The 13,410-nt window shown below is 35.9% G+C and overlaps 1 protein-coding gene across 1 annotated transcript in view; it reads right to left on the bottom strand.

Moving 5' to 3' along the window:
- The window catches only part of LOC307142846 (adenosine receptor A1), a 155,416-nt gene that overhangs the window by 141,063 nt on the left and 943 nt on the right, over positions 1–13,410 (bottom strand). The gene's annotated exons all lie outside the window — the stretch shown is intronic.

Here is a 13,410-nt window from a genome sequence, read left to right as displayed (position 1 = left end):
ATGTGACAAATCAGGCTTGCCAGGCTTCAGCACCATTTGAAGTAAATCTGACTTCAAGAGGCACAGGAACAATCATTGAATGGGCGAGTCAAAAAGTATCTACATACCACAACAACGTATACATCTACATTATTTATTGAAATGTAATTTATACAGAAAAGTTGAGTTTGAGTTTGTCTAATTATAATATTGTTTTAATATTTTACAGATATGTTCCAATGGTCACAAAATATGGAAGTGGAACTCACAGCCCACACTAAAATATGGGATCCAGGGGACTTCATGATGGCTACAAATGTACTACTGTCTGGGAATAACTACTATAAAGTTTCCCACCTGTTCAAATACATGAACATGGGATTTGTTGGGAAGGACCTTTTCTTTAACATACAAGACACCTACTGTGTAGGAACAATCAGGGAATTTTGGGAAGTGAAGAGATCTACAGCGATCCAACGGCTGCAGGATAAAGACAGTGTTGTAGTGCTAGGTATGTAATTTCATTTCAAACTATATTTTTGTGTGTTATATCCTTAATTCATGATTTAGTTCAAATTTGTTGTTTTATATAAATTTTTTTAAAGTACAATGTTTCTAATCCATTTTGATCTGGTTTTTATTTTATCCTGTCTTGGACTTTTTTCTAGTTTGTCATCGCATTTCTCATTTAGAAATCATTTTGGTTCTTGACTTTTACAGCAGATGGAAGAATGGACAGTCCAGGACACTGTGCACAGTACTGCACCTACACCACAATGGAGAATGAATCAAAGGAGATTATATCTGTTGTGACCATTGACAAAAGGCAGACCCAGCGAAACTCTGTAATTATGGAAAGAGAGGCTTTTGTAAGGACCATGGACAAGCTTCTAACTGAAATAAAGCTCACAGAAATTTGTACGGATGCTCACAATCAGATTTCTTCTCTTATGAGTAAGTACGGTAGTTATTATTTACTGAATAAATATATAATCTTTTGTTTAGTAGATGTGGATGGTTTTTTTCTATTGCATATATTAGCTTCAAAATAACTTGTTTTTGTTTTGTTTCCAAGATCCTAACTCTGGTAGGTACAAGGACTCAGGAGTACTTCACTCATGGGATATGTGGCATGGTGCGAAGAATCTGGCCAAGAAGATCACAGCAGTGGGTTTTTATATTTTTAAAGTTTCAACTTGGACATGTGAACACATATTTATAACATATTCTAAATATGTTTTTTTTTTTTTTTTTCATACTAAGGCAGGACAGCTGTCAGGGCAAAAAATACTTCTGAAGTGGACCAAATACATTGTTAACCACTTTTGGTTCTGTTGTAAGACAGCAGAGACTGATGGGCATTTCAGGGTAAGTAATAAATTTAAAATTTTATTCCAAATTCGTATAAATAAATAAATAAATACATAAATGATGTTTAGATATACTCCAATATTGTTAACTTTTTTGAGGAGGCCTTTTAAAAACAAAGTTTAATCATATGGCTAGACTGACCATAAACTTACCTGACCTTGATAATGGAAAAGGCTCCAGATTCGTATTCCGAAATAACTTTGTAAAAAAATAATGGGCAGTGTACATAATACATTTTTTTGCAATTAAAAAAAATTGTACACACAGCTGACTTGGAGGTATGTATTTAATCTTTTGACACTCATCCACAATTAGATCAGAGAACACTAAGTACAACACATTAACATCTAAACTTGTATTGTTTTAACACTGTCTGATCTAATCTGCAACTATTTCTTGTAGAAACTCTGGAGCAGTGTGCTTCATCATGTTACCAATGAGCACACATGGTACCTTGGCAAATGCTTGCATGATTGTCTGGCAGAAAATAATGAGAAAGAATGGCTGGAGAGTGGGTCACAGGCTCACAAGGCACTAGAAAAGATTGTGCTTAACAAGAGATGGTTTAAAGATGTGCACAGATATCTGCCTTTCAGGTAACTAGCTATAACCTCTAACCTCTTTATAACCTCTAGTCTGTGTTATAATTCTTCAGACATTATTTACACAGATCTACCTGTCAACTGGAGTCCTTTCACAACCATATACTTATGTACGCAAGCAAACGTTTCAGTTTCTCGCCATTGGTTTATGAGGCACATACTCTCCTGGCAGCACTTGACTACAACCATCATAAAAACAGACCGCCAATTCTCAACAAAGAAGGCCAATTGATGTAAGATGACCAATAAATTATCAGTGCACACTATTCTTAAAAGCATATTTATCTGCAGTGTATAATTTGTGTAACATTTGAAATAAATAAATAAATATATATATATATATAACTTATTTTAGACTCAGGACTTTTTTAAGAATGTTAGATTTTTTTATGTTTATTAGTGCATTCAAACTAAATACAACCTATATTGTCAATTTATGTTTTATAGCTTACGTCGACAATACCAAAAAAAATCTGGGAGATGGACTGTCTACACCATGAAAGGTCTTTGTATTTTTTTTATTTTCAGAATTGACTGGAGAGATAAAGATGACGATGGTGCTTTGGAATCAGCAAGTGAAGATAGTAGTTTGGATGATGACTACATCCCATCTATTTGTATGAGGTTTGTTCATAGGTTTCACCATAGTTTAAAACTCTTGTGTGATTGCGAATGTAAGTTGCTAGTCTTGGATCAATGGCAAACTATACATAGACTGTATGTTATTCCTTCTAGTTGAATGGAAGAGAAGTGAAACAATTTGGCCTATATATTGTATATTTTAGTGTAATGATGTGTTTATAATGAGTTTCTTTTTTACTGATATCTTTAAAAAAAAGAAATACATTTTCCAAAAAGTAAACGCATGTTAATAATGCATAATGTAATAATTGTTTTACAATGACAGAACTGGTGGAGGAAAAAAACATTGGAGATGATGGAAAAGCTTCCGTTCATCAGCCTGGAAGAAATGGTACTACTTTCCACTGAGAATGATGTACCGCCCCAAGAAGAAGATTTGGTCACGTCACCGTCTAGCTTACAGGTCTTGTGTGAGGATGATGTAATTGGACAGAAGGCATCAATAGTGTATCAATTGAACTTGAAACAGCTGGTTACGTGTCTAAAGCTGCCTGTTTTGAAATGCAATTTCACAAACAATGTGACAAATCAGGCTTGCCAGGCTTCAGCACCATTTGAAGTAAATCTGACTTCAAGAGGCACAGGAACAATCATTGAATGGGCGAGTCAAAAAGTATCTACATACCACAACAACGTATACATCTACATTATTTATTGAAATGTAATTTATACAGAAAAGTTGAGTTTGAGTTTGTCTAATTATAATATTGTTTTAATATTTTACAGATATGTTCCAATGGTCACAAAATATGGAAGTGGAACTCACAGCCCACACTAAAATATGGGATCCAGGGGACTTCATGATGGCTACAAATGTACTACTGTCTGGGAATAACTACTATAAAGTTTCCCACCTGTTCAAATACATGAACATGGGATTTGTTGGGAAGGACCTTTTCTTTAACATACAAGACACCTACTGTGTAGGAACAATCAGGGAATTTTGGGAAGTGAAGAGATCTACAGCGATCCAACGGCTGCAGGATAAAGACAGTGTTGTAGTGCTAGGTATGTAATTTCATTTCAAACTATATTTTTGTGTGTTATATCCTTAATTCATGATTTAGTTCAAATTTGTTGTTTTATATATATTTTTTTAAAGTACAATGTTTCTAATCCATTTTGATCTGGTTTTTATTTTATCCTGTCTTGGACTTTTTTCTAGTTTGTCATCGCATTTCTCATTTAGAAATCATTTTGGTTCTTGACTTTTACAGCAGATGGAAGAATGGACAGTCCAGGACACTGTGCACAGTACTGCACCTACACCACAATGGAGAATGAATCAAAGGAGATTATATCTGTTGTGACCATTGACAAAAGGCAGACCCAGCGAAACTCTGTAATTATGGAAAGAGAGGCTTTTGTAAGGACCATGGACAAGCTTCTAACTGAAATAAAGCTCACAGAAATTTGTACGGATGCTCACAATCAGATTTCTTCTCTTATGAGTAAGTACGGTAGTTATTATTTACTGAATAAATATATAATCTTTTGTTTAGTAGATGTGGATGGTTTTTTTCTATTGCATATATTAGCTTCAAAATAACTTGTTTTTGTTTTGTTTCCAAGATCCTAACTCTGGTAGGTACAAGGACTCAGGAGTACTTCACTCATGGGATATGTGGCATGGTGCGAAGAATCTGGCCAAGAAGATCACAGCAGTGGGTTTTTATATTTTTAAAGTTTCAACTTGGACATGTGAACACATATTTATAACATATTCTAAATATGTTTTTTTTTTTTTTTTTCATACTAAGGCAGGACAGCTGTCAGGGCAAAAAATACTTCTGAAGTGGACCAAAGACATTGTTAACCACTTTTGGTTCTGTTGTAAGACAGCAGAGACTGATGGGCATTTCAGGGTAAGTAATAAATTTAAAATTTTATTCCAAATTCGTATAAATAAATAAATAAATACATAAATGATGTTTAGATATACTCCAATATTGTTAACTTTTTTGAGGAGGCCTTTTAAAAACAAAGTTTAATCATATGGCTAGACTGACCATAAACTTACCTGACCTTGATAATGGAAAAGGCTCCAGATTCGTATTCCGAAATAACTTTGTAAAAAAATAATGGGCAGTGTACATAATACATTTTTTTGCAATTAAAAAAAATTGTACACACAGCTGACTTGGAGGTATGTATTTAATCTTTTGACACTCATCCACAATTAGATCAGAGAACACTAAGTACAACACATTAACATCTAAACTTGTATTGTTTTAACACTGTCTGATCTAATCTGCAACTATTTCTTGTAGAAACTCTGGAGCAGTGTGCTTCATCATGTTACCAATGAGCACACATGGTACCTTGGCAAATGCTTGCATGATTGTCTGGCAGAAAATAATGAGAAAGAATGGCTGGAGAGTGGGTCACAGGCTCACAAGGCACTAGAAAAGATTGTGCTTAACAAGAGATGGTTTAAAGATGTGCACAGATATCTGCCTTTCAGGTAACTAGCTATAACCTCTAACCTCTTTATAACCTCTAGTCTGTGTTATAATTCTTCAGACATTATTTACACAGATCTACCTGTCAACTGGAGTCCTTTCACAACCATATACTTATGTACGCAAGCAAACGTTTCAGTTTCTCGCCATTGGTTTATGAGGCACATACTCTCCTGGCAGCACTTGACTACAACCATCATAAAAACAGACCGCCAATTCTCAACAAAGAAGGCCAATTGATGTAAGATGACCAATAAATTATCAGTGCACACTATTCTTAAAAGCATATTTATCTGCAGTGTATAATTTGTGTAACATTTGAAATAAATAAATAAATATATATATATATATAACTTATTTTAGACTCAGGACTTTTTTAAGAATGTTAGATTTTTTTATGTTTATTAGTGCATTCAAACTAAATACAACCTATATTGTCAATTTATGTTTTATAGCTTACGTCGACAATACCAAAAAAAATCTGGGAGATGGACTGTCTACACCATGAAAGAAGAGAAGAACTACAGCTACATCCCTGATCTACAGGCAGCCATTTTGAGAAAAAGACTGGATTCTGACAGGGGCTGTCCAAGGCGGAGGATTCTACGTCCTGATGACCCTCGAACACTTGGACTACTTCCAAGTGTTCAACCTCCAGCTGTAGACACCATTGTTGAGTCCCACGTCAGTATAGGCCTAGGTATGACCAGTGACCAGCTGAAAGTTTAAACTGTAAATACATTTCACTGAAACAAATTTGTCCTTAGACTGTAAAATAAGACTTGACCTATATTTTTACATGATGGGAAATTATACTTTTATTACTGTATATTTAAATTTAAAAAAAAATCCTCTTATAGGGCCCGGCAATACACATCAAGAGAACAACTGAGCAATTTGTTTTTAGCAAACAGTATTTTTTTTTTTTTTGGAGAGAAGACTCCATTTTTTTCCGAAACATGACATGTAAATAAATATGACGCAAGTTTATTTGTTCAATTCCAACACAAGTTTTTATTTTTATTTCAAAAATTTAATTACTTGCAAATCAAAATCACCTATGTATGCTGCTCTAGATATTGATAAATAAATTAATAAAATAAATAAACATCAAACACAAATGAAAACAACAACAGTAAGGTGTCTTTATCAACTAAAGTTTATAAAATTGTTTCTATGAACCCAGTGTATCTTCCAAATGGGTCCGGGTATTTATCCCGTATTCTGGACACACAACAGCTGGGGATGACAACACGGTTTCCCGCACCAAGGGCACCATAATTCCACAAAACAAAATTTCGGTAAGCGGCATAGCGAAATTCCCGGTTGTCATCCCCAGGCAGCTGTGTGTCATGGAGAGCATAAATGTCATTTCTGAGACGCCGTGATAATCTCAGTACATGCTCATCTAAAATATACAATGACATGTGGGACAATATACTGACGCAGTTGGCCTCCCTCTTGCCACAACATTTATTTTCCAAGTCGGATCCCATTTCCCTGCATCTTGAGCAGCTGCACCATCCAGGCACACCTGGTAATGGAACTTCTTTTCCCTGAGCAGCTGGCTGGAGCACATCGAAGATAAGGCAAGGCTCTCTATCCATGACTCTGATCAAGAGTGAACGAGCGTCATCTGGATTAGGGCTGCACGATTAATCGGAAAAAAAATCACGATCTCGATTCAAACATAAATGCGATCTCATTTCTTAATGTTGGCGATTCTCTTCCGTGTATTTCCCTCAGATCATGCTGCGTTCACGCGTTTTTGGTCACACCAGAGCTTATCACACTCACACAATAAAAAAACACTAACCAATCAATCATAAATCTCCACTTCTCTCCTCTCCCTCATTGGCCACGTTCCGCTGTTACTGACGTGTAACAAGTCGGCAGACCTAAACGGAGTCAGATTTGTAGGGGATAAGAGGTAAAAAATTAACCCCAGTGTGGAAAATCCCGGTGGCGACGGTGAGAGTGAGGATGTAACAACAACATTGGTACAGAAAAAAGGAGCACATTCCACCGTGTGGAGCTTTTTCGGGTTTAAACCTGAGAACGATGCGCAAAGAGTTATTTGCAAAAATTGCTTTTGCATCGTCGCAGCACCGCAAGGTAACACCACTAATCTATACAATCACCTCAAACGTCACCACAAAAAACAGTATGAGTTAGCCATGAGAGACAAGGGAGCCACATCACAAAATACCAGCCGCCAGACCACGCAAACTTCCATAACTCAGGCGTTGTATGGAGCATCGCCATACCCTCCAAGTTCCCAGCGGCACAAAGATATAGCCTAACAAAAGCCATTAGGGCTGTCACTTTTTATTCGATATTCGAATGTGCATTCGAACATGACGTGAAATATCCGTAATCGAACTATAAATAAACTATCCGGTTTTTAAAGTGCCATGCAGAGCGGGTACCCGCGAATATTGCTGAAACGGGTGAAAAACATCCCAATTGAAAAAAATATTTTATTTATAGTTTTCATTTTTTACAAAAAACACTAAAACAAAAAGAAACAACGAAATAAGACAACAAAAACCCTCTCTCCACAAGCCAAGATATTAAATAATCATAAAAATAGAAATAAACAGTAATAAGCATAGATTTACAACTAGTCTTTCTACATTTGTTGTTTCTACATTTTAATTTAATTGTAACTAATTACTTTTATTTAAAATGTTGATAATTTGTTTTTTAAAGTATAAGAAAAAATGAGAATCGTGTAAGAGAATCGTGATCTCAATTCCCATGGAGAAAAATCGTGATTCACATTTTAGCAAGAATCGTGCAGCCCTAATCTGGATCCATATTCCAGATCTGCTCCTGAAAATAACAATGTTAAGAATTTAACAAATGTAACACTGACTCTAAGAATAATCCAAAATGAAAATATTTTTCACATTCTTGTCTCTATTAATATATATATATTTTTTTTTTTCATTGATAAAAGGAAGTTTAATCTTATCCTGAGACTTGCAGTCTTCTCTAAGATACCTGTGTCTGGGACTTTCTTTCCTCTTGCAGCCTCTGCACCCTCACTCTGTCCTCTTCAGAGATTCCAAGTGCTGCTCTAGTCCCTCTTCCTCTAGCTGCCTGTCTACCCCTGGTTGCACTGCTGTGTCCTGCAGTACTTTCCGCTCTTGTCGTCCCTCTCCTTCTACCTACAGTCCTTCCTCTTGGTGCTTCGATCCCTACAGCAGCTCCAATCACTCCTGCTTCAACGATGACTTCGACTGCTCCACTTGTTTCTGCTCCACTGCTTGCTGCTCTTCTGCCTGCTCTTGTCTTTCCCCTAACTACCGGTCTTCCTCTCCCACTCACTCCAGCTGCTCTACTTGCCCTTCCTGTCCCTTTCCTACTTTCTCTTGCAGTTACTCTTCCAAATAACAAGTCTTTCTTTCCATGCTGGGGACTCGACGTCTCATTGCTAATATCTAATGATGCTATTGAGGCATCCGGTGAGGAGCCATCTGTCTCTCCCTGCAATATATTCACATGTTGACAGGAAAACAAACATTATTTTTAGATGTTATCTCATACCCCATACTTGAGTAAAAAAATGTAAATAATAGTTTTTTGTCTATGTAAAATTTATAAATTATATTGTATTATATTTTTAATTAAATTAATATGTTTTTTTGACTATTCTTTTATTATAAATACCTACATATTGTTTGTTCTTTGTCTTTGCTAAAGTTAGATTTAATATAATACTTTGTTTTTAATTGTCAAATATTACTACAAAATTCTAAAAAAAAAAAGAAAAAAACTCTTGAGATACAGAAGGGACATGATCAGTTCACCATAGGTCTTTTTTATTTATTTGATAATTACAAAATAAATGTTTAACATTATAATTCGATAAGTACAAAACCATAGCAAAAAGTCTTATGGTCACATAAGATGCATGTGTATGAGATGTACATCTTATGTGATCATAAGACTTATTGCTATGGTTTTGTAATTATATAATTACAGTTTTCTTTACAACACGTTGTTGGCATAGCACAATATAATATAAGTGCTACCTAATTGTGAATTAATTTTACAGGGAGCTGAAGTCTCCAACCCTCGTTCTGGAGAGCAAACGTTACCATCCTGTACGTTAGGTTTTCAATCCAAACACACACAATGACACCTGATTCGGCTTATGAAACCTATAATTATTACAATTACATGTGATGAAACATGTTTTGTAGCGAACAGAGTCTGGACAACATCTCTCCAGGACGAGGGTAGTAGATGCCTGATCTAAACGTTAGTAGCAGCGACTCAAGTTGATAGACAGAATGTTCGACAAGCGCGGATGCCATGTCAACATACCTATAATTTGAGTAACTCAAATTATGATGCGCGGTTAATATGTCAACATACCTATAAGTCACTCAACTTATAGGTATGTTGACATAGCGACCGCCCGCACAACATTCTGTCTCACACATTAGCTAACGTTACTGATAAGTTTGTTAACTAACGGTAGCTCGCTGCTATTTCATTAGATTGATTATATAAAGTGAAAAGCCATAACTAAACGTAACAACAATAGATTAACAATAGATAAACGTAATAACAATACATTACCTTGTCAGTGAACATGTTTTCTGCTGGAGATGCCAGATTCGCTGGTTGACAGTGACAATGACAACAACTCCCATGAGCCCACGCACTTTCCCGACGTCATCAAAGTATGTCTGTTGTTATTATTTTGAATGAGTGACCCCTAGTGGCCAAAAGTTACATACTGCACGTTTAAGCATTAATAGCCACACAGATGTGGTCCAGGCAACTCCTACATTATCTTCACTGCATGTATATTTAAATATCCTTAAAATATAAAGTTATGAAACTTCTCTTTGCCCTCAGTCAAAATGATTTGGCAGACAACAAATTATAGATTCATGAGAGCAAAGATCGGCCGTTAGATCTACACAAGATGCACCACTACAGGACATCAGAGCCAGCGGCAAACGTCAGAAGGACTGGCCGAGAAAAAGGCTGCCCTCGCCGGGGTTATGAGCGATGATTGCCAGGTGATCGCCTGGATCTCACAACTCCAAAAACACAAGATTTTTTTTTTTAAATAGGCTCTTTATAAATAAACCACAGATTTGAGCTTTAACCAACTACATTCTCACCTGAAAAAGTCTTAAAACTACATTTTGTGACACAATAGTAGTATTTTTAAATTATGCAGGGTTTCTCATCACGTCACTGTACCACGTGACCCCAGCGAGCAGGCTCCTGATTGGTTAACACGGCGCGAAATGACGGCAAAGTTCAAATTTTTCAAAATTGGCTTCAAACGCGTGAATGCACAAAAAGCACCACTCGCGTGCAAAGCCTTGTTTATACTCGCCGCGGCCACAAGAGTGCGAGGGTGCGCGTGGCAAAAATGACGTCAACGCGGAGGGGGCGGTCTCGCACGTTGGCTCCGCAAGACCCCATTTCGCCTGGCGGTGCGCAGCGCATTTTTTGTAACTCCGCGCGCACCTTCGCATCCGAAGATGTACAATTTTGGCAACTTTGTCCGAGCTGGTGCGTCAGTACCGGCACATTTATGACCCTTCCATGAGGGATCATCGCATAAAGAACAATTCTATATAAAACAATAGGCTAGTGGATTTTACAGCTTGCTTCAACATGTAATACAACATAATACCATTTTTTGTTGCATTTTCTACCTTAGAATTCCTTTGATTGAGTGATATTGTAGAGTCATAGATTACAGTGTATGATTGGTACACATTCAGTAGCCTTCTACAAAGAAATGTGTTTAAAAAACTGTTTTTAATTAATTTTTTGCCTATTGATTGTTTAAAGGAGGAAGATGAACAGACACAAGAGAGGTTCAGTTCCACGGCAACACCGTCACCTGGAACATCAGAAACTACTTCTTTGCTCCTGCTTTCGATGGATTTAAGAACAATTACTCCAAGTCGCCCCCTGTCGTTTCACAGAATACTACAACGGCGCGTGCGTCGACTATAAACGCCGCGCGAAACGCGCCTTCCGCACCGCGGGACCTCCAGACGCGTGTCAACGCGCCTTTCCATTGACTTAACATTGAAATCACTCGCGCCAGACGTTCTATTCGTGTTTGGTGTGAACGCAGCATCATGCTACTCCAAACATCTTGCACAAAATGAAGTGTTTGCCTACCCCTTTCTGCTCACTATGTAATTAAAATTCTGTGGGTACCTACATGTTTTATGAGTGCCAACATATTGGCAACTTCTGGGAGGAGGTCTTTCATGTTGTGACAGAACTATGTGACAAGGTTATCCTTAAACACCTCAGTCTCTGTTTGCTGAATGATGATCTGACTGTTAGCCAGCGCAAGATTCTTCACACTGCTCTAACTGTGGCCAAAAAAATATCTTTAAGATTTGGCATGAGCCTACAATCCCAGCAGCCAAATTATGGCTCCTAGAACTAAAATACATTGCCCTGTTAGAACTCACAACAGCGAGAATCAATAAAGCAAAACCAAAAACACTTAAGGCCTGGACTGAATTTGTTACAAAACTATCCCATATAATAACTCGACAGGCCACCCATACTTAATGTTATCAAGGAGGAGCAGTGGGAATCCTGGAGCTGTGCTGGTGTTGTTAATCCACCCCCATTTTGGGGGGGTTTAAATTTATGTATGCGTATATGTATGTATGGAAAAAAAACATTTATATATTTATTTTTTATTTTTATTTTTTATATACAGTATATTATATATATATATATATATATATATATATATATATATATATATATATATATATATTATTATTATTATTATTATTATTATTATTTTTTTTTTAACAAGCAAACCCTGGTTTTGTACATAGTTATTTGTGATCGCACATGTGGACCATGTTCAACCTTGCAATAGTAAAAAATAATCATAAATCACAAAAAATCATAAAAAGTAAAGAACATTTAAGTAAAAAAATGTAAGTAAACACAATAAATTGTAAAAGCTGTTCTCTAAATGTAAGGAGAAAAGGAGTTGTATTTGCAACACTTCAGAGTTTCAAAATACAACTTCCAACAAATATCCATTACTTTTACAAAGAAGTAGCTTGCATACCTCTGCTCTTGTCCACTAAAATGTGGAATTATCTTTTTGCTGTAGGCTACCCTCTGATCGCACTGCATACCCTCTGATCGCACTGCAAAAAGTGATGTTCTTCCCGTACTATTTTGTCTTCTGGTGCAAATGTCTAAAGAGTCTTAAATCAAGATGCATTTACTGGAGACAAAAAATTGACAAAATATTAAGTCTCTTTCCTGTTTATGATAAAAACAAATAGCCTATCTGCTAATGGGCACAGAAAAAGAAAAACTAATTCAAAAGTGAATTTTCATAACTCGTTGACAAGAAATAGGGGAGCACGGGGCACAACCTAACGCGGGGCTAGTTGTAACCACACATGGTTTAAAACTTTCCACACATGCCAGGATGACGAAACTGTTAAAAGTGTATTTACTAGTTGCCATATCAACATTATTTAGAGAATAAAATGTGCCAAAATTAAAAAATCTTTGGAAGATATTACTGAACATTTATTTAACCAAAGCAAAAATTAAATTTCTTACTAAAGTTTATTTTTCATCTGTTTTTGTGTTTAATTAAAATAAGACAAATCTGATATTATTGTAATCTTATAGCCTATCTGTTATTTAACAGTTGAGATTGTTCTTTAATGCTGACCTAACCAGCAGAAGACACGAGCCCAGTTGCGCAGATGGGGCATGTTGTAACACTGCGTTACAATGAGCCCCTATTAGAACTATGATATTCTATTCTATACTTTTATTAATTATTATGAGAAACCATGAGAAAAGGTTGAATAATGCATGAGAATCAATGTTCAGAAATTATTCATCATTATGTTTTTAACTATGCTGTATAGCGGCATTTAGCGATGTGTTTGTTATCAAACTCAAAAATGTGTATATTTTTAATTATTAAAAATGCCATTAATTTATTTTAAAAAGTTAATAATTGTATTTTATTGATAAAATATTTTAATTTGTCTTGGATTTTCTTTTTATTATATCAGGTAACATTTTAAGCTGTCATTTGGTCATGTTACAATGTACCCCACCTATGGGACATGTAGTCACATTTCACTTCCATTCTTTCGGGGTAAATCAAGAAAAAAGTATACACTGTATTAATGAAACAAAACCACATAATTGTAGGCTACTAAACATGTGTAAAATAATGTGGGGAAAAAATAAATACTCAGAACCCAAAGTGGATTTACACAAACTAAGAAAGTCAAAAAGCATTAGGTGGTGCCCTGCTCTCCCCTATTTGTTCATGATTTCAAAGAGGTTTA

This window comes from Gobio gobio, assembly GCF_949357685.1.
Source record: "Gobio gobio genome assembly, chromosome: 19".
NCBI classification, from domain to species: Eukaryota; Metazoa; Chordata; class Actinopteri; order Cypriniformes; family Gobionidae; genus Gobio; species Gobio gobio.
This window is presented reverse-complemented; position numbering and strand designations above follow the sequence as displayed.